Below are 18,820 nucleotides of genomic sequence, written 5' to 3'. Positions count from 1 at the left end.
CAAATATGCTGTATGTGCATTGTTAATCATGTACCAGCAGCAGGCAAACACGTGACGGAAAGCACCATCTGATGTTGAGCTTTCTAAATGACACGGCTCTCCCACTGCTTCGAGCTTTTACTAAGCAAGATCAAACAATGAGGCAGTAAGGTCTGCTCTGAGAGGAGCCTCTATAATCCCTGTATGAGACGGTCCTGCATCTCTGTGAGCTTCTCATCTTTGAAATATCAACTCAGATACTAGACTGTCCGACTCACCATACCTACACATTATCTTCACACCTGGGTTCAGACATGTCAGCACTTGTTATGCAAAACATATATTTGAAATTTACTGTTATTACTGTGTAATTATGCCCTGCGCTGTTAAAGAATAACCACAGTTGGGTGGAGGTCAATATGTAATAGACCTCGGAGTCACAGTTAGGGAGGGAGTAGAGAAATCAGCTGAACTGAACATTCAGATCCAGGCAGACACACAAGATAAATTTTATCATAAAAATCTGATTTTTGTTCATACCGGAAAAATTACCTGTATTATTATCATATGTCAGCAAGAATATATGTGTCCAATGTCCTGTGCCTGTTGCTCAGTGGTCTTCTTTGCAATCCTGTATGGGTATAATAGCAATGTGTATTTATTTTGTTTCCATAGCATGTCTGACTAGTGAAAAGAAAAAAATCCAGTATACATATTTAGTCTTGTCTCGTCGTGTCTTTATTCACACTGCGTCTGCAGATTTCTCCTAAATTCACCAAAAGTTAGCATGAGATAATGCCACATTATAAAAAAAATGCTTTCTGACATTTTATATTTAAATGTGCCAGAATTATTTTGGTTCTGTATTTGGCTATATAACATTTTATTCCTAACAACATCACAAAATTGCTTTTTTTTTTTTTTTTTTAATGGCTAATATTTGTTTATTGTGTGATTGAAAGAGATATTCAAATTTTCCTCTGTAAAATCCTTAGCTCTATGTCAAAACAAGAATTTTGAACCTGGCTTTATCCAATGCTCTGAATTGTGTTCTGGAAATTTACATGAATTCCCACAATTGTTTGCATAGTTTAACATAAAATTTTAGAAAGCTTGTAGTACAAAAATAATTGTCTTAATATAAGTAATCAACCACAGAAGGTTGGTGATGTCTATTAGTTAAAATTTCTACTCTATTCACCTTCAGTCAGTCGCTCCAGGAAGTTGCGATTGCAACAGTTAATACAAATTCAACCAATCACCATGGATTCTGCACAGCCTGACAATTTTGTAGATTCAACGCAACATTTTTGCAAATTTGACCATTCATCCTAGATCCCTGCAGTTCTACCAGTCATAGCAGTCCCCCGCACAAATGTCATACTCAATGTTTTATCATTTGTTTTTATATTTTTATGTTGTCACAGGCACTGAAAAGAACAGTTTGTCACTGTAATTGGCATTCATCAGTGTTCTGATTTTTAATTTCCATGTGCTTCCACAACTTCACTGCAAAAAACGGCTAAAAACATTGCAACAGGATCACATTTTTTCTTTTTTTTTTTTTATTACAAAAGCTGCCATGAAATCAGGAATTTTAGGCTGCAACAATCCCCCAATAAAACCTGTGAAATACTGCAGGAGCTTTTTAGTGTCTCCCCTTAACATTTTATTAAGATTAATATACAGGTTTTAACATTATGTTGCATAAATGCTGCTCTAAATGACTGAGCAGCACTGCTTAATATTGGTTTCCAGGGTCTCTTGGATGGATGGATGTTATGTTACATTGTTATATCAGTGTTTCAGTACAGTACAAGAGAATGTTTATTTTGCTTTTCTTGTTAATGCAATGGTACCTTATTGGCTTATGTTTTAATTTGACTGTATTTTGAAAAAGAAAAAAAGAAATGTGGGCACTGCAGATCCTAAAAATCTCATTTGTGATTATGACTAATACTACATTCTCCTCATCACTGTGGGGTGGGGATCAAAATAACTGACATCTTCATATTGTTATATAGTACATTATAATATTATATTGTTATCATAGATAAGATATTTTAGAGTTAAATGAAATTCAGTCTTCTCCCCCTGTTTTCAGGTGTGCTTAACCACTACACAGGATGTTATTTATTCTGGCCATCCCCTCAACTACAAATCCCAGAGATCCTTGCCAGGGCCTAATCTGGTCATATGACCAGGCAGTCGGAGCAGGTGGTTGGTGGTCATATGATGTTATTAGCCGAGGCTGAGGAGCAGCAGCATCAGAGCTAAATCACAGCCCACATCACTCCCTACGCTGAAAGGTAAAGCTGGAGGAATCCCTCCTTTTCTCCCCGTGTTTGTCTGCCTTTAGTGATGGATGCTGCAGCCTCTCACAGAGGCAGAGGAGGAGGAGGACAAGGAGGAGAGGGGAGGAGATGGGAGGCAGGGATGAGGGGGATGGGAGGCCATCAGGGATGCCTCTCGGTTGCTTTAGACAACAAGGAAGCACAGATGTTTGTAGAGTGTAAATCTATGTGTGGTAAACATGCTGTGCCTGGGGTTGTGCGTGACGAGTGTGTGTTTGGATGAATGCCATATTGTTGCACAAATCTGATAGAGAGAAGGGATGGACAGAGTGTGAGAGTGTTACAACCAGTTCCTCTTTTCATAAAAGCTATCTGTTGTTCCTGTGGCAGGAGGCCAAACATGGATCATTCCTGGTTTTTGTTCCCACCCTTTTCTCCTTCCCATGCCAAGTCACAGGTCTTCAAAAAATGTGTTTATGTTTTTAGAGGCCGTATTTCTCTGATGTAGGTTTTTATCTTGTTATGATTTACTCAGGTTTCAGGACAAGCTAGGCCTTTTAATGGATGTAAACATGAGGGCAGAGAAGGTTTCTATTGGAGCTCAGTTGGTCGTGTGATTTCATACATTGGGAAAAACAAAAATATAAAGAGACTAGACAACACATTCTAATCACAGCTTGTCAACCACTGGCATTGCTTTGTCACTTCCCTCACATGATGATGATGATGATGATGATGATGATGATGATGATGATGCATGCTGTATAAAATTCTGCCAGAAAGCCTGTCTATCATGGTTTTGGGATGCTCCTGGTGACTAATTTTTCCAAGCGATTAAACACAAATTTTAATTTAGACTACTCACCTAGTTTAACAGTAAGAAAACACTCAGAGCAGGTAAAAATTAGCACAATTTATTAATTGATCATGTTAAACCTTTTTGAAAAAAAAAAAACCTTATAAGTCATTTGAAGCTGTTAATCACATTCGACAGTGACCAAATGGTATTTTAAATGCTGCTGAAATGTGATCCACTTTGTTCCTGGCATTATGAACATTACACATTATCCTTCAAAACAACTCACTAAATGCTTCAAGTTTATAGAACGAACAGGATGACAGTGTCTGCGGGTGAACGATGATGCTAACTGAAGTTAGCCACACTGTGGAAGGCTAGATGCTAACATGAGCAGTGCTAGTAGCAGCAGCAGCTGCTCTGCTTGCAGGTTAATGTTCATGTCTGTGCTGAATGTGGTCACACATTGCTCCAGCTGAGTGGTTGTATATCAGTTTATTTGTTCACAGCTTACAGTCAACCTCTTTTTTCATTTTCTACATGAGAATATTGACAAACTGTGCTGTTTATGAGCTGTCATCTGTCCCCCCTAATGACAACATCCAAGCTATCAGGGCATTCACGCAGGATGAGAGGGGCTCCCATCTTATGGAGCTGCAGTATGGGCTAGTGGTGTGCAGCTCCACATGACTAATACCTCTGGTGCCGACTAGCGAGGATGGCGATGTTTAGTCATATAGGCGGCTAATCATGCACATCCCCACTCCAAATGGGGACTTCGTGACTCTTTATACGATGTCAAAAGCCTAGTTCATTGGTTTACAGTGAAGGAGTCTGGCAGCTTCACAGCTCTGGAGAGACCTATAGGGGAGACGACCCCCTGCCTTGTTTGCATTTCTTCAAATCAAGCCCAAACATCTTTGGTGGCGCTAAGCACAGGATGCAGCAACTGTGCTGCTGCAAAATAGTGTCGAGAGGGAACTTGTTTTGGCGGAAAACTTGCAAGTTGGGAGGTGAGCTCTTAGCATTAAATGGCATAAATGCAAAAGCAAAGGTAACAGCTGTTAGCCGGCTCCGAAACCAAATGTGTTCTTCCTTGGCCCATGCTACACCCTTCCACTAAGTTTCATGAAAATTGGGCCAGTAGTAGATCTGGCATTAAAAAGTGTTCAGCTCAATGCACACAAAAAAGTTTTGAATCAAGCAGCATACCTAGTGCTACCATAACTGGAGAGGTAAACATCATGGTTAACGAGGGGACAGAGAATTTAATTGAACTTTCAAATTTAAGATGACACTTACATGCTTATTCTCAGTAGCGAAAGATGATTTTTAAACACAGCAAAAAGTCACCTGTAATAACATCATATACCAACAAAGATCCATGTGATTACTGTTACAGTGGAAAGAAGTGGTGTGCAGGTCACTTATACATTGTACATATGAACAGCTGTACACATGCATTTGTTATGATTACTTATGATTGAAAACAAGTAAGATGACAACATTGTTAACAAAGCCAAATGTCAAGGAAGTGCATTAACACAATTACCTAGCAAACCAGCTAATATTACTGAGTCCAACAGCAAGACAGCTAGCGAGGTGTCTGCCTTCTTGGAGCCTTCTATTTCTCAAAGCTCTTGCCAAAGACTAAAAGCCAGTCTGACATTTATTTTTATCCGATGGCCGCCTGCTCAGTCATTCTTGCCTTTTCTCTTCTTAGCTTCCTGCGTCAGCAACGTCTTTGGTTTCTTCTCCCCTGTCATGATATCTGTAGGCTACTGAACCCAGTTATGTTGTTATGATGCACATTTCTGCACCACTCCCCACCAGCATTCACCCCTGCCCCGGGACTGAAAATGTCCTCCTCCCATCTGTCTGAAGCTCCTGACGTCGTGGTGCAAACACCAACACTCCTCCAGGGCTCCAGTGACCTTCAAGTCTGGCTAACTGAGCTAACTACCTAACGACAGCTACAGTTAACAGTTCCTTTACTATCCATCAGGAAACTGTAAATCTGAGAGTTGAGGCGGAGCAGCCGGAGGACATCAGGGTAAAAACTAGAAAACCTTTTTTTCCATAAAATATCATCCAATTTCACCAAAATCAGCAACATACTTGGTGGGGATGTCTGACTTAGTGCCATAATGCCTTACACATTTCTACTGACGAGGACCCACCATTAAATAATGCGAGAACTAGCACACAGGGTGTAAAGTGGGAATGAAAGTACTATACTATGTACTATAGTAGTACTATTCACCCTATTACAAGTCAGAGTGGCATCAAAATGATTTTGAATCTTTTGTTTTATAGCAGAGTAGTTACATAATGTTGGCAAGGTTTTAGTCTGGATCTCACTGACTTACATCTATATAACCACACATTGAAGGTGTTTTTATGGCTGTCTAATAACACATACACCATTGTAGCACCCTCAAATTTGACCTCATAGTAATTACTTCATTTCTAATCCAATGTTCTACAATTTAGAAAGACTATAGATGCTCCGTACTCTACAGTGACCTCCTCAAGGATCACTGTAGACATAGTTACACATCATGTATACATAATACATAAGATATTTCAAGATAGTTTGCTTCACTTTCTTGATATATGCTGGATAAAATAGAACAGGAGAAATGGAATAAATTATTGTTTTCTGAATATACACTATGAAACTGATGTATACAGAATGTCATGTAGTGTGTGTAGGTGTACAGTTTTGTGTTGCCAATGATATTCATCATATCACATGTACCATCTACATATTACATAACATATAGGAGTTTGAAAAGAGGATGAGTGTTAGCTTAAGTTTATTAATATAACCGGAATTCTCTCCATATTTTTGGGCATGTCTGAAATGAATTCCTACCCTTGTGCTGTGTTAGCCAGAGTATATGTAACAGGATGCTGAATGGTGGGTGTTCGCTGCATGACTCATTGCTCATCTAGCCAAACTGGACAGCCATTCTCTCTTTTCTTTCATCTTCCTATTTGTTATTCTAGTTGCTGTTTAATTATCTGCTGTTTGTCAGGATTATTCAGAGATGATTCAGTGTATCACAGTGTGAGTGAATACATTTTCATACCAGATTAACCATGGTTTTAGGAGTTGGTATATAGTGCGGGGTCACCACATATGCCCACCAGGGGATCTCTACAACTCTGTGTGGATGCTAATGGAGTTTTTTTTGTCTGACAAAATTTGTTTAACGGCGTGTGAGAGAAGTCATTTAAACATTATTAGCATACACTATGTGACCAAAAGTCAGAGACACCTGACTATCACACCTAAACAAGCCTGTTGGACATTACATTCTGACACCATGGGCATTGATATGAAGTTGGTCCCCTTTATGGGGTTAATATCTGCAACTCTTCTGGGAAAGCTTCCCACAAGATTTTGGAGTGTGCTTGTCGGAAGTTGTACCCATTCAGCCAACAGAGCATTTGTGAAGTCAGGCACTGGTCAGGCAAGAAGGTCTGGCTCACAATCAGTGGTCTAATTCCTCCCAAAGGTTTTCAATGGAGCTGAGGTCAGGGCTCTGTGTGGGTTAATCAAGGTCTTCCGAACAAGGTCTTTATGGACCTCGCTTTGCCACAGGGGCATAGTCTTGTTGGACAAGCAAAGAGCCTTCCTCAAACTGCTGCCACAGATTTGGCAGTGCCCAGTTGGCTGAAATGTATCCTTTATCATTAAGATTAGTGGCATTAAATATATGCTTCAGTGAAATTAAGGCTTCAAGCCCAAACCCTGATAAATTGTTCTAAACCATTATCCACCCACCAGCAAACTTTACAGTACTTTGCATTCAGGTAGGTGTTTTCCTGGCATCCGCCAAACTTAGATTTGTCCATCAGACTGCCAGATAGTGAAGTATGATTCATCACTTCAAAGAACATGTTTCCACTGCTCCAGAGTCCAGTTGGGGTGGCACGGTGGCAGAGTAGGTAGCACTTTTGGCTCACAGCAAGAAAGGTCATGGGTTTGAAAAGTTGTGGGTTCACACACAGCGGAGTTTGCATGTTCTCGACATGCCTGAATGGGTTTTCTCCACATGCTGCAGTTTCCTCCACTATCAAAAACATGTATAGGTTAAGTTGTAGCATCCCTGACAAAGGTGCTGGCTTAGAACAGGGGTTGGTCCCTGGGCGTTGTACAGTAGCTGCCCGCTGCTCCTAAGAAGCTGCTCAGCCATGGAAACTCATTTTATGTAGCTTTTGACACAAACTTTTTATGCTGATGTTGCTTCAAAAGGCAGTGCAACTTTTACACACTCAGCGCTCAATTTCAGAAGTTGACTCATGACAAATGTGGCATCATATGACAGTGCTTTGTCAAGTGACTGAGCTCCTTACAATCCAGTCTAAATGTTTTTGCATTATGCACCTGTTTACAATGATTGTCCAGAACAATGGGTGCCCTGAATTCAGTAAATAGCAGGGGTGTCCACTGACTTTTGGCCATATAGTGTAGGTATATTGTTAGGGCCAGGAAGATTTAGGAGCTTATAATGGGACTGAGAGCCAGAAAATGTAAACCTAAACTGTGTTCACACTTTCATGCTTTTGTGCCGTATAAAAACTAGATGCTAAATGCATCGTCATTCTGAAAAAGTTTGCTCTCACCATTGGGGCTATTGGTTCTAAGAGCAATAGCACTTTGAGGTGAATAGAGGTAGAATCTGATGTATGGCTGGAATGAGAAGGTGTCCAGAATGACACCAAAGTTATGGATGGGTGACGTCTGGGAATAGGCTGTAATAAGCAGCTATCCACGTCAAGAAGCAGATCTCCAACCTTGGCGAGCAGTGCCTTGAGAGCCACAAACATGAGCTTTATCGCTATTTAGCTTGAGTAGATGAGATGACATCCAGGTCTTCATGTTGGGCAAGCAGTTGGCATGGGGCTCTAGGGGGTGCGGAGTTGATGCATTAGTGCTGTGATACAGCTGGGTGTCATCAGCATAGCAGTACAGTCTTAGGTCATGGTGGGGGAGGATCCGGCCAAAGGAGAACATGCAGATGGCAAAAGGAGTGTAACTGTGTCATGTGTCATGTGTAATGTGAAAGGGGTTGCTTGTAGTGGCACAGTCACTATGAGATGAATTATGACCAGACTATACAGTTCCCACTCAGCAAAACGGAGCATTTATTGCATTATTTGCTTTTATGGCTGCAACTTCACTGTTTTGGTTCTGTTTCAAAGCTCTTATCAGCACTGATTCCAGCAGCAGGCAGCTGTTACCAACTTGCTGGGGAACACAGTGGAGCATTTGGCAGCTAGTGCCAGATATTTTTCTCAGGAGTTGGTGAAGTGAATAGTGGGCTCATTCATTATGTGGCCAAAAAACAGGACTCCAAATGAATGCTAATGCTGCTCCATAACTGCTGAATGTGTAAATAAGAGTAACTGTTTGCCAACATGTTGCTTATGTCGATGAAAATATGTCATTGTTGTTTACAATAATAGAGAGGCATATTATTTTCAAAATATGAAGGTAGAGCCACAGACCAAAAATCAAAATAGCACAAAGGCGTAATGCCAAAAGCTGTGATGAGGATTGCTAATTGCAGCTTGGAAAGAAGCAGCTAAAAGTGACAGCCAGTGAAGCCTGGAGCTAGTAACTGAAAGAGTGAAGATCTGTACACCTTGCTGACTGTCACCACTGTCCCCTAGGATCATGTATGCATTAGCGTATGTTACACAATTTGAGCAACAAACTGTGTTGCTTTGCTCAAAAGATGGCATTAATCTTAAACCTTAACAGCAGATAGTATATCTGTAGGTGGGCAGATGGAGCCACCGTCCACGTCAAGGAGAAGATCTCCAACCAATCAGAGCAGTGCTTTGAGAACCACAACCATAAGCTCTGTTTTATTGCTATTTGGCTTGAGTGGATGGACAGGTTAGTGCTGAGATACAGCTGGGTGTCATCAGCATAGGTATGGAAGCTCAGGCTATGGTGGGGGGTGATCTGACCAAGGGGGAGCATGTAGATGGTAAAAAGGAGTGTGACTGCATTATGTGTAATGGGAAAGGCGTTGCTTGTAGTGACAAAGTCATGAGATAAATTATGACCAGACTCTGCAGTTCCACTCAGCACTATGAGGCATTTTATTGCAATACTTACTTTTCTGGCCACAACTTCACTGTTTTGGTTCTGTTTCAGAGCTCCTCCAGTAGCAGGCAGCTGTTACCAACTTTCTGGGGAACTTAGTGGAGTATTTGGCAGCTAGTGCCAGATATTTTTCTCATGAGTTGGTGAAGTGAATAGTGGGCTGATTCGTTGTGTGGCCAAAAAAACAGGACTCCAAATGAATGCTAATGTTGTTCCATAACTGCTGAATGTGTAAATAAGTGTAACAGTTTTCCAACATGTTGCTTATATTGTTGAAAATGTGTTGTGTGTTCACAACACTAGAAGGGCCTATTCTTAAAATACAAATGTAGAGCCACAGACCAAAAATCTAAATAGCACAAAGGCATAATGCCAAAAGCTGTTATTAGGTTTGCTATTTGCAGCCTAAAACTCCAGCCAGTGAAGGCTGGAGCTAGTAACAGAAAAAGTGAAGATCTGTACACCCTGGTGTTTGTTAGTAATGTACCTTAGGATCATGAGAATGCGTTCAGGGTTGGGAGGGTTACTTTAAAAATATATTCTGATATAACTACAAATTACCTGTTTGAAAATGTTATCAGTAACCCAATCCAAGTATCACAATATTACAGTAATTTAATTTTATTACCAGAATTCTTTTGTCATTTTTTGTATTACCTTAATACCAAATATGGTGAAACTGGTTTGCCTAATGAAAAGATTTCTGTTTGTGGTTCAATTCATTTGTTGTTTGTCCAGATATTTTGTTTTTATTTTTGTTTGCATTCACACACGCACCATCCCAGTCACCTGTATCACCACCTACAGTCCCAACATATTTTTCAGTTGTACTAGTAGTTGTATTGACAGGTTAGCTAACTAACTGGAAATCTGTGTAGCTTTGTAAATAACATTAGCAATCGATCTGTGAAGATAATGTTAGCGGTTGGTCTGAATAGCTAAAGTTAGTGGTTGGCCAGTGCAGCAAATGTTAGCAGTTGGTCTGTGTAGCTTTGTAACTAGTGGTTGATCTGTGTAGCTAAAGTTAGCAGTTGGCCCATGTAGTTTTGTAGCTAACATTAGTGGTTGATCTGTGTCACTACAGTTAGTGGTTAGCCTTTGTAGCTAATGTTTGCAGTTGGTCTGTGTAGCTTCATAACTAACATTAGCAGTTGTTCTGTGTAAGTAATGTTAGCCATCTGTTCGTGTAGCTGAAGTTAGCAATTGGCTTGTGCAGCTAACATTAGCAATTTGTCTGAGTAGCTAACACTAGTGTTTGGTCTGTGCTGCTAAAGTTAGAATTTGGTCTGTGTTGCTGATGTTAGCAGTTGGTCAGTGTAGCTAACATTAGCGGTTGGTCTTACCAGCTGGTTTCACTGAAACCAAATGGTGAACTTGTGAAGTGTTGTAATGTGTGCTAATCCCAGTTTTCTAAATGTAAGTGGTAATCTCATTACATGCTAATTTTTTTTGTAACTTTCATGAAATATAGGTTGTTTTTTTTTGCATCTCCTCAAGCCTGAGTGCGTTACACAATTTGAACTACAAACTTGGAAATGCCTCTTGCACCATTTGCATTGCTTTGCTCAAACCACGACGTGAATCTTAAACCTCAACAGCAGACAGTGTACAGGTCTGTCAACCTTCTGACCTCTGACTCTCCTTCTGACCTGTGATTCTTCTGATCACAGCAATCATGTCGCATTTTTGTTGTCATATCAATTTGAGGACATCACAGTTTTTGCAGCACAGTTTCAATGGTTGTTGTAGTGTTAAGTGTACAGTATTGAAATCTCCTCACGGGACACGCCCTGCCTCTCAGCTGTGTCAGCATGACATGAGATCCACAGCCTCCATCGCATTTGTGAATAATGTTTACGTATGGCTCTCATTCAGAACTGCCATCTGCTGTGCTGTTTGTACAAATACACGCTCATCCGTTGGCAGACAGTCACAGTCACACTGTGTTCATAATTTGCTTTTGCTTGGTATTGTGTGATTATTTCAGCAGGAATGACACTAACAACAACCCGACTATCCAACAGCCATCCTACAGGCTACGGTAAACATCCTCCCAGCGCCAATGTATATTTCCCTACAATGTGTACTTTCCAAAAGGGAAAAGCCAATATGATAAACATGTCACACGGCTCTGACCTGTAGCTGCCATTCACACAAGTTTTGTTTGAATGAAATACTGTATGTGACAATGTAAGAGAGAAAATCTTACTTCTTTCCTTTATAGAATGTCTCAATATTGAGAAATCCTAGACAGGAGACACTTTTCATTCAGAACCAATGAATGAAAGATTTAAACGAAAATGTACATTTTCTCAGGGCCAGATTTAAGGGCCACTTACTATCTTTTTCAAGCGCTTTGAGCGTATGTGCTGCTCTATCTCAGCAGATGTAGTTTTCTCAATAGTCATCATCGCATGACCCAAGAATGAGTGGCTAAATGGAGGCATCCCTATGACAACCATGCAAACTCCATCCTCAGAGGAATGCTGTCAAATGCAATTTAAAGCTCCAGAAAACCCAGTGTGTGCACCGTGAGTTAAAGGGTAAGTCAAGATTTGTCAGCAAAGACCCTATTTCCCCATGTTTTTGTTTCTACTAATTACTATTTTTGAGCGCAGTACAACAGCTCTTCCTGATTAAAATAAAATTATGATACTCTTTTACAAAAGATCTACACTGGTAAAACAGCCCAACTAGAAAGGAGCCAAATATTCTTAAATATAATCAGATTGTCTTGTTTTAAGCAAAACATCTGCCAGTAGGGGTAATCCTTAAAACTAGCTTTTAAATCTTTCCACTTAAAAACTGTAATGACCTTAAAACTCGGGTAAAAAAAAAAAAGCCAAATGTTTCACTTATTTAGTAAATACTTACTTAAAATGAGATATTTGATGTCTTCACTGAGGCCACTTTAATAATCTTTATCTGAATTTAAAGGGATAATCCACCCAAAAATGAAAATTCAGTTATTATCCACTCACTCTGATGCCGATTGAGGGTTGGGTTAATTTAGTCAGTCCGCAAAATGCTGCTGGAGTTTCACAGGAAAACAGTGTCGCAGAATCTCCCAAACAATGGAAGTGAACACTGACCAGTATTTAAACCTAAAAAACAAATGTAAAAATGTAAAAAGCCTCCATACTACACGTCATGCATAATCCAAGTCCCAACAAGCTGTTTGCACACCGTCACACAGTTCAGACAGTGTGCATGTGCACATGAATGTGGCTCCGAGCTAAGGATCTACAGTGAAGATTCAGGCTAAAAACATGATGTAAATAACATTTTTTTAGTCAACTTGGTATGTCAGCACTTTAGGAGACTTGGATTACAGCAGACAAGCAGTATGGAAGCATTTTATGTTTTTATTGTTGTTTTTTTACATTTGAAAACTGGTCATCCTTCAGTTCCATTGTTTGGGAGATTCTGCAGCGCTGTTTTCCTGTGAAACTCCAGCAGTGTTTTGTAAGCTTATAAACTAAACCTGGCCTTCAATCGGCATGAGAGTGAGTAGATAATGACTGAATTTTCATTTTTGGGTGAACAATCCCTGTAAGACTAACAGTTAGCCAAACAAAGGACTTAAAATAAGACACATTTTCTTGAAACAGAATATTTTGGTTTCTTGAGCCAACTTCAAGAATCTACACTTAGATTAATTAGCAATAATGAGACACAATTTCTTCAAAAAGCCTGTTAAAACAAGTGACTGTCTTAAATTAAGGCAAAAACAAACACTTTTAGTGGATGGACACTGATGGTTTGCAGTTGCCTGTAAGGATTACATTGCAGCCAGTTTCATGGCTGATGGGTGCAGCACTCTCCCTCAATTCTGGACCAATTTCAAAATGTGTTGTCAGTAGTCAATTAGACACAAAAAAATATGGGAAAACATGCTGAAGCTGGGAATCTAAGGATATCATTTGGGCTGTCCAACACTGTAGCCCACAGCGAAATCTCTCCTATCTACAGTTATATTTGGTTTGAATTTCTGGTCCTGACAGCATGTTTCCCAGTGATTTTGGTGATCCACAAATCATTCCTCCAGCACCAGCACCAAGCTAATATTTTCTCATACACACACAGATGAAAAGTAATCTTTGCACACCTGGACAGCAAAATAAGTGATGTGTAAAAATATCGAAACTACTCATTGTTAAAACTACAAACAAATGAAGAAGCTACAGAACGGAGGAGGTGTTTCAGCTGTGTGTTCAGTTGCCAGTCTCAATGCATGTAACGAATGACTGAATGATACTTTCTATTTTACAAAAGGAAGCCCCTAAGTTTACTTAGGGCACAGTCGCACAGAGGCAATGTGGTTAAAATGCCTCTAACCACATCCTTGGCTCAGTGAAACTGCCTGAAGTAAGACCGGGGGCTTTCATTTTTCCATAGTTGACCATCGTGACGTGAAGAGCACCTTGCTTTCACCTGGAGTGTATGACTGTAAGACCCTGGTATTTTTCTTTCTGGTTTTCAAAAAGGTATTGTTCCAAGCCTTTATTAAAACATTGTTCAATTTGACCCACCAGATTTCTGCAGAGGTGGAAGTGCAAGTACTTAAGTTACTGTTATTAAGTAGTTTTTTGTTGGGGTACTTGTACTTTTATGAGTATATTTTAGTCTGTCCTTTTACTGGTATTACACTATGTAATCTACTTAGTTACTTTTAAAGATTTAACTGAGTACAAAGTAGAATATCAATTCATATCAGAAACTTTCACCAGCATTATATAGCCATTAAAGGTATCTGATCACAAACAAGCCAATGAAAACCACATGGATGACAAATAAACCAAAAATGCAGCAGCAGATACAGGTTTGTAGTGGTGAAAGTGACAAAAACTCAATGAAAACACTAATATAAAATAATAAATGAATACAAAAGAGTTAATGCTCTGTCAATAACAATGCAAAACCTTGTGTTCTTCTCAGTACCTGTGGCAAAATAAATTGGGACCCACGTGTTTGACATTTGATTGGGGAGCTCCTACGATTGGTTGAACTGTCAGGAAGCTACAATGATTGGTCAAATTTGCAGGAAAGTTGTGGTAATTGGACAAAAATTGCAAGGTCATGTAGAATTCATAGAGATTGGTTGAATGCGTGTTTACCATCAGCAACATGCAACTTCCTGGATGGACTGATTAAAGATCAGCAGTTAAAAAGTAGTTTTCTAACACCAGTACTTTAACTTGTAATTTAGCGATCATGGTATATAGCATTAATATATAGTATAGTAATGCAACAGTGTAAATGCAGACTTTTAATTGTTTAAGTACTGATTTTTAGAAGTTTTTTAAAGATTTTTACTACACAAGGTTGAAGGAAGCACTTTAACCTTCGTCACTGCTTTTTGCAAATGGCTGAGTGAGAGTTTACATTTGTAAAACCTGGAAAAGAATGCAGATGAAGTTGCTCTTTAAGGACATTTTCTGCACCACAGTATTTGTGTATCAGGGTTTCAGCTCTCCTAAAATGCTACACAGCCTGCTTGACAAGATGGAAGGGTGGATTAGTGCATCATCAGCAGTAATGTGTGCACTTGATCGGCACCTGTCATGTCCTTAAGACACTTGACCTAAGCACACCAGGTCTTTTGTTTAAGACGCTCTTAAATTTAACAGTTGATACGTCTCAATCCTCACCTCTGGTCATGAACATTGGGGATGACCGAGATTACCAGTGGCAAAAATGAGTTTCCTTCCCAGTGAACGGAACCAGCTGAGGTAATTCGGGCGTTTGATAAGGATGCCTCCTGGACAGCCTTCCTTCAGAGATTTTCCGGTCATGTCCAAATGAGGAGACCCAGGATATGCTGAGGGGATTACATATTCCATCTGGCATGAAAATGCGTTCCTCCTCAGGAGGAGCTGGAGGATGTGGCGGGGGAGGGAGGAGGTCTGGGAGGCCTTGCTTCCTGGCACTGAGACCCAGACTGTGATAAGTGATGGAATATTAATAGAGGAATAACCATGGTCTAAACATAGTCATTTTACACTCCTATTATGTTGTGGGACATCACCTTAGGTGTCAAATGTGGACTGATGTGATGTGGAAAGTCTGTACTGAATTTGTACACAAGTATGATGTGACAATTTGCCTTTGTTGTTAAGATTGTGTTTTTTTTCTGCTGACTAGTTCTGATTGGCCTGTCAGGGTGAAAATGAGCTGTTCCAAACTTTACAATGACTCATCATATTTTGCCAAAGACTGAAAAAGCAAACTCCCAAAGACTAAGGACTCCGAAACTCTGCACTGAAGCAAACAAGTAGAGAGGCTCGTTCAGAGACATGGGCTGCTGGTCATATATCATCTAACCTGTACATGAGATCAGGTTTTTTTCTCCAACCTTCTTCCTTACTGTTGGAGTTGGATCAGCCAATCAGCCCGACACACAGGTCTGCACAATGCATTGCTGGAATTATGCTTCTCAGGAGACACGTATAATTGTCCCTGCAAACCTACACAGGAGAGGGTGTTATGGGTAATCATAGGTTGCAGGGACTTGCAGAGGAGCCAACAGTTTGTTGCCAATTGAATTGTTTTAGCATTGTTGAGTTTGTGAAACAGTCTTGATTAAATTAACCCATGACATGAAAGATGTTTATATTTTCTTCAGTCTGATAGAAGAGTTAAAAAGCTTTCACAAGCATGTAATTAAGCAATTGACAATAAGCACAATGGATAGAAAATGAATACATTCAGTGTTTTAATGTCTTGTTGCGCCACAGTCAAAACATTTCATATATTAAAATCAGACTTGTCTTGTGCTGACCCATAGAATACAACATGCTACATGTAACATCACATCAAGTTGGAAAAAAGAGTGCATTTAAAGGAGTAATAAGTAGCAACTGTACGTGCAAAAGTGTGTACAGCAGTCCACATAGCAAGATGGAACCATAGACTGTTTATTAAATAGGTTGGAATCCTATTTAGTATATGATCTATGGTTGAAGCAAGTTGTTTCCACTCACCCACTCCTCACCAAATTCAGGGAAGCCCAGACAGGCTACAGGAGCTCTGCAGTAGCAAAAGACATGTGCAACATTGTTACAAACCGGCTCAAGGAATGCAACAAGAAGGGGTGTCCACACAAGGGGTTAATATAAAAACAAGAATAATTTCTTAACCTAAAGCTAACACAGATCATAACACAAACCAAAAAGATCACAAGGTGGATGCCAGATGGAGGAAGGGAGAGAGACCAGAGTGAGCAAAGGGCCCAGCTTTTAAGCTCAGAGGCCCAGGTGAGCTCAATCAGCTGATGACCCTCCCATGTCAGCCAGTGGACAGCTCCAAGCTTAGGGAACCAATGAGGAGCCTGTCCATTATCATCTGGAGACAAGAGGGGAGGGGGAGGGGAGAAAGGGCAGACAGGAGGGAAAAACAAGAAACAAGCTCTTTTCCTGACTGGCACGTAACAAACATCATAAACTGACAATAACGAGTGATGATGAGTCCTTCACTGTAAGTTGATCAGCTGTTTAGAACTGTTAGTTGTCTGTCAATGTAAAGTTCAGCCCGTTATCCTGGGCAAAAGTACACTACTCTGAGACAACACACTCTGGACTTTGAGTTAAGTGGCTGTCCGTCTCATTGCCTGCCAAACTCCATTAACACATTGTTCAATTTTAACCTTTAAAAACATCTACACCCTCTACAAGTTTACTAATGATTTCGTACGACTCATAAACAAACACTTATTCATTTGGCAAACATTCAGCATTAATTTAACTTCTAATTAATGTGAAATGGGCAAGAGAAATAAGTTATTCCTTCCCTGAATAGAAATTTCAAAGGAGGGTGCTGCAGCTGTAGCATTGTTGTCAGAGTACCAAGTATTTCAACTAAGCATGTTTCCTTCATATTGAGGGCATTTTATGATTTATTATAGTAAATATATAACTGATTTTCCACCTCGTTCTTTGAAAGTGCTTCCATGGTAGCTTTGGCCTTGTGCTTTGTGTCATTGACTTGCTGGAATATGAAGTCTTTTTTCAGACTTCTTCAGGTTGTTGAATTTGCCTCCATCCATCTTCCTTCAGTTTGACAAGTTCCCCAGTCCTGTTAGTTCTTTGCTAAACACAAGTTTTAACATATTGGTTTCATCAAACCTCTGCAATATATACATCCAGGTGGCATAGTCAGCATTAGAATAATAATACATTTTCAAAATGAAAGCATGTAAACTTATTCTGGTAGAAACCCCAAATAAAAGTGTAAGCTTGAAAATGGCGACTGTATCCACTGACACATGCAACTAATGTTAAGATTGGATTTTTCAAGGAATAACCCTGCAGACTCAGGGCTAACCCTGCACTGAAGCAGGGCCAGCAAGTCCAAGACTTAAGTTGTGGTTTGTCTGAATTGGAAGGTACCACGATTGTTCTATTGTGAAAGGAGCTAACAGTTCCCTCAGCCAGGGGCTAAGAAGGTTCTATGAATACTTTCAGCCCTGGGCTAAGTGCAATGTGAAAAGCCCTTCAGTGTGTGGGAGATTATTTTTGATACTTTACGCAAGGAGCATCAAAACTTACCAAGTTGCTGTGATTCATGAATTGAATGAACTTACAGAGCAGCATTCATGCTTACTGGAGCATGGACCCATTTTGGACACTCTGAACTTTCTTCTAAGACCTAAGGCAAATGTGTCTACATTGCACGTAACACATTTCTAGATTCTAGATTTCTAGATGATTCCAGAGCAAATTCATGTCAGCTATAAGAGAAAACCTTTCCTGTAGGAGCAGGTTGTCAGGATGTTAGAATAGCAAACTCATCATTGTTGTTTACGATGTACAGCGCTGTAATATTGCAGGGTTTAATAGACATCGCTAGCTCCTCACAGGACACAAAATGTTGTGGGAATGCAAACATTTTCTTCCTGCCAGTCAGAAAACGATGCTGAAAATGAGTATTGTCGCTCACCTAATAGCTCCAGTAAGTGATTTGAATACTGGATGGCAAGCGAGACCCTTCAGTAAGGACAGAAAGGAAAAGGGAAAGGAGCCTTTTTCTGGATTTAATTTGTGAATTCAGGGAGACAAGAGGCCTTGCCGTCAGAGATAACAAGGCCGGGCTCTGTGATGTGTGAATAATGGCCGGACAGAGGTTTAGACATCATTAGAATAATCAGTCCTGATGTGGACGGAGATGCACGGCAATACAGGGGAGGCCTACTGATGGCTGATAGTGCACTAATTAAGATGCTGCTGGTGCACTGTTCTCTTTTTTGACAATGCAAACGCACTGTGATCCAACCTCTGCCTGGGAGTTGGGTTTTAATATGCTTCTGCTCATTGTTTCATCCTAATATGCCCATTAGATTTCATTCATCTGTAGTTCTTTATTCATTAGAACTAGTTTTTCCCGTGTGGATTGGGCTCTGTTGTGGTGGTGCCACGTTAGACAGTTTTGCTTGAGCAACTTTGTTTTTTAAAAAAAGACAATGATTTGAGGTTTTTTGAGGTTTTAGTTGTACATTCGTGTGTTCCTCGTTTTGCTGATGCAAAACAGTGGAGCGTTTGGGAACAGTTTAGCTGCCGCCTTCAGAGCATTCAGCATGTTTGAGGTTTTATCGTTTTCCGCTACTCATCTTGCTGTCCGCCGGATTGG

General features: G+C 40.1%; 1 protein-coding gene across 1 annotated transcript in view; it reads left to right on the top strand.

Moving 5' to 3' along the window:
- The first annotated feature begins 2,160 nt into the window (after positions 1 to 2,160).
- Positions 2,161 to 18,820, top strand: part of tsnare1 (T-SNARE Domain Containing 1) — a 222,811-nt gene continuing 206,151 nt past the window's right edge. Inside the window, exon 1 of the mRNA XM_084725823.1 lies at positions 2,161 to 2,288. The gene's annotated coding sequence lies outside the window, so the exon portion shown is untranslated. The remainder of the gene's footprint in view (positions 2,289 to 18,820) is intronic.

Source organism: Lutjanus erythropterus, chromosome 9 (genome assembly GCF_056507025.1).
Source record: "Lutjanus erythropterus isolate fLutEry1 chromosome 9, fLutEry1.hap2, whole genome shotgun sequence".
In the NCBI taxonomy this organism is placed as follows: Eukaryota; Metazoa; Chordata; class Actinopteri; order Lutjaniformes; family Lutjanidae; genus Lutjanus; species Lutjanus erythropterus.
Note: the sequence above shows the minus strand (reverse complement) of the source record. Positions and strands in the feature narration are given on the sequence as shown.